At 43.9% G+C, this 4,360-nt stretch overlaps 1 pseudogene; it reads right to left on the bottom strand.

Annotated features, from left to right (window-relative positions):
• Positions 1-280: 280 nt before the first annotated feature.
• On the bottom strand, positions 281-1,338 carry LOC125529094 (lichenase-2 pseudogene; annotated as a pseudogene).
• Positions 1,339-4,360: the final 3,022 nt, after the last annotated feature.

Here is a 4,360-nt window from a genome sequence, read left to right as displayed (position 1 = left end):
ATGGAAATATTATACTCCCTCTGTCCCTTAATATAAGACTTGTTTCAGTTCAATGGTAGTACTACCTATATTCTATAAATATTTCTCAACTTCACAATAATGCAATAAAATATATAATATGTATTTTTAGTGTTTTCATATATTATTAATCCAAATGTTTGATGCAACCAAATATTATTAAAATATGTCAACATATTCACGCTGCAACGCGTGGGGTATTATCTCGTTTAATAGTAGCACAAGCTCACCAATTTAATTATTTGAAGAAAAAAATAGGCACTATAAGTTGATGCCCATGCAAGCTTTGGGTGGGCCTCGTTAAAAACTCGGCGTATACACTTCTGTGATCGTGGGCGCCTGCATGGACATGAACGAGATGAATCAAATTCATTAGCCGAAGGTGATGGGATAGACCCTGTTGGTGTTGGGGTAGAAGAGCCCCCAGTTCTGCTCCACGCCGTTCTCCTTGAGGTTCTCATTGAACATGGCGAACACGTACATCTCCACCTTCCGCGGCCGCCGCGGCGTGCCCTTCCCCACGTGGTTCACCAGGTTCTGGTTGTACGTCCTCGCGTTCTGCACTGACGCCGCCTTGCCGCCAGCCGACGGCCAGCCGGTCTCCGACACCACCACGTCCACGCCGCTCACCCCGAGCCGCTCCCCGGCCGCGTGCACCGCGTCCACCGACGCGTCGAACATGTTCTGGTAACCGTACTTCCCGTCCTGCACCACCGTCGCCGGCGCCGCGAACAGAGCGAAGCTGATGTCCATGTTGCGCGGGTTGCTGGTGTACAGGAAGTACGGGTACAGGTTGGCGAGCAGCGGCGCACCGGTGCGCTTCAGGAACTGCAGCACGGGGAGCAGGAACGGCTTGGACGCGTTGGTGAACTCGCCGGCGGACGGTGGGACGTGTACGGCGATGGTGGCCTGCGATATCGCCGTCGTGACCTTGATGGCGCCGCCCAGGCCGGCCGCAGCAAGCGCCCTACGGATGTTCTCCATGGCCGGGACCAGGTACCGTGTGTCGCTGCCGGCGACCTCGTTCCCGACGACGAGGTACCGGAATGAGACGGCCGGGTGGGCCTTGATGTTGGCGCCGACCCACGCGGCGGCCGCGGGCGCGCTGGTGGCCAGGCCGGGGAAGACGTTGTTGGGTACGCCGACCATGACGCTGATGCCGGTGCCTCCGAGAGCGGCCAGCGCTGCGCTGTCCGGCGCGTAGAGGCGCACGGAGGTGATGCCGTTGTCGCGGAGCATGTGGACGGCGGTGCTCGCGGGCGGCAGGTTGTTGCCGCTCATGCCGTAGCACACGCCCACGGATGCTCCTCGTGCAGTACCTTACAGATTGTATATAGGAGCAGGTGTCAATTATAACCACAAGTGAAGATCAACTGTTTGCAGTACATACACATGAACGGTTTACTTCAATGAGATCTCAAATTGTTGTTCCCTAAATATACATTCGTACAAGATAATATTTTGTTTCTTATCTTTATAATATATTTAAGATAAATCTTTTTTTTGCAAAAAATTCCCTCTTTCCTCTGTCTCTCTTTCTTCGAACTCATCAATTATCCTACGTGACACTTTTAAGATTATATCATTATACGAGCCCTAAGTATAGTCCATATGAAAACATTGACCAATATGCACCAGGACCAATATGCCTAGACGCACGGTGTTTTAGGCAGCACATATGTATTTGTAGAGTATAGAGATTACTTGTAAGATTGGAGAGAGAGGTTATTACTTGCAAGGATGGCGACGAAGACGCCGAGCCCTAGGAGCAATGCCATGTGGAGCGTAGGAGCAAGGCCTTGCGCCATTGGCGTCTTCTCCTTCTACAACGTTGATACAGTTATCTGATTGGAGGCGGTTTCTCCTCAACCAAAGGTCTGTCTTATCTTAATGAAATACTCCCATCTATATCTATATATATCAATATAAAAAAAGAGTTGCGGAGATCCAACACATCTCATCTGTTTAACCGCATATATCCAACAGTCTACATCGCTCGTGTGTTTAGCATAGACACATTGAGCATCTTTTCCTAATTAATATCATATCAATGCCAATGGTAAGTACTAAGTAATTATATACCACCTGACACATGCGGTAAGCAATCTCAATTATTAGAAATCAAGTAACGATATCCTACCTTAGTGTCAATATGTAATTAACATCTTGCCTAAAGAAGTAGATTGATGAACATACATATACAATTACTACATGGTCTCCGTCGCATACATAAGGGTGGTATAATCCCTAAGGTTTGAATCAGTGGATCTCCCTCTCATACATAATTACTCCAAAATCAATCACGGTCATAATCTCCTTTCTAAGAAGATTACTCCTTGCTAACCATGGGCTCATATCTCCTTCCTAAGAAAATCCACATAGAGTATCTCCTTCCTAACCAGTTATCAGCGACCCACTCCTGCGTAACACGCCAAATCTTTCCCTCAGTCTCAAAAAATAAACATGCAGATCGGGTGGTGTTTGAGCCTTTGAGGAGCCCAGTCTCAATCTCTGTCTCTCCATGCAAGAAAAAAAAACTCTGTCTCTCTGCGCCCATCGTCGATCTTGTGGATCTGGAGGATGTTCATTTGGTAACTCTGCACTAAATTGCTTGATGAAATGCATCAAATTTGGCTCTTCAGCAGGCAACTCTGCACTAAAAACAGAAATCATCAGCGGCAACTCGACACAGCTACAATAATAGGTGAACCCTAATTCGTAAGCGGCAACTCAAAATAGAAAACAAAAGGAGCTAGCTTTCCTGATTGGTTGTTTGGATGGTGCATGGCTGGTGTTCGTAGGTTATGGGAGCATTAAATTTTGTAGTGGTATATCCAGCTCATCAGGGATCAAATCTCGATACTTGCATTTATTCTGAATTTATTTGAGGATTTCTGACGATACGCGTTCAGTGGGAGGAGATGTTCCCGTCGACTACGAGACATTTACGTTGACTTCATAAAATCTCAAGATGGCATGCCGGCTCAGTCTCTCGGAGGTGCTTATAGGGATAGAGTGTGCGTTTGTGCGTTCGTAGGTGTGAATGTATGCACGTATTTAAGTGCTTGCGTCTGTACTGTGTTAAAAAAAATCTGTAATTATGATAGTATATATCAATTATACATATCCTTAACATCGGGGGAATGAAATGGCAAGGCCTCCCAATATGTAATTTCTTTCCCCTAAAAAAGAGAAGATAGATTTCTTCTGCAAGGTAGATCAGGGTGCAAGTGTAAGCATCACTAAAACAATCACATTGCTCTGAAAATTTTGGCCCCACTGATGATCTAGAGTCTAGACCAAGCTGGTGTCACGTAAGATTTCTACCAAGTGCAAGTGATGATTACCAAGCTCCCTTGGGCACCCATCATGTTTCCCCTGCAAACTTACACGTCTGCAACAACCAGTAGCAGAAAAATATATTAAAGCTAGCGATCATACAATGAGAATGACTCAATGAAAATACAATGTTGAATTCCCACAAAAGAGATATATAATGGTAAAACAACGAACACACATAAACAACAAATATAAGCGCTCCCGTCACCAAATAAAAATATGAGCACTCACATGTGACATGTCATTCCCTTCTTGGAAGCATCTCTTGAGGGAACTGTCCGGGTGATGTCAATGGCGGAGGTTGATGTGGATGGTTGCTGGTGCTTGCAACGATATATTTTACCCACACGGTTTTGTATCCGTGCCTATGAACGCATCAAGTCGATCTTGGTTGAGAAAAATAAGTGACGTTTGAAAATCAAAAACAACAAAAGTGAAAATGGGTATATCTAGCCTGTAAATTATTAACTGCTCTTAGAATTTGTGCTTGACTGGATTGCTTTCTCATACAGTTTATGATATCATAAACTTATGATACCTCATAGTGATTTTGACCAAAGTGGCCTATATACATGTTAGGGTCATATCAACACCATGTGTCTTCCATGTCACAAATATTCATGGAGGAATTCCATAGATTGCTTAAATGTAGTAGAATGAAAAGGTAAATGGAAATAAAAACATGCGCGGAAGGAAAAAAATCTCTAAAGAAACATTTCTTCTGATACACTAATGTAGTAGTTCTATATAAGTACACAAATGGGAAAATAAGAAACTATAAAAATATATGAAAAAGAGGCTTCTATAAGAAAATACGTTTGTTTTCTTCAAAATATAGTTATTCAGTTTCTTGTCTTTCTTAAATTTCCTTTAGATGAAGAACATGTAATGCCCATTTTTATCACATTTGGCGTAAGTCAACCATTTTGGTCAAAACTTCTTTGAGGGCCCAAATGCTATGATAATAATGTTTGAATTGCAAACTAGTCTTTAATACCCAATC

Source organism: Triticum urartu, chromosome 3A (assembly GCF_056163025.1).
Source record: "Triticum urartu cultivar PI428250 chromosome 3A, HENAU_Tu73, whole genome shotgun sequence".
NCBI classification, from domain to species: domain Eukaryota; kingdom Viridiplantae; phylum Streptophyta; class Magnoliopsida; order Poales; family Poaceae; genus Triticum; species Triticum urartu.
Note: the sequence above shows the minus strand (reverse complement) of the source record. Positions and strands in the feature narration are given on the sequence as shown.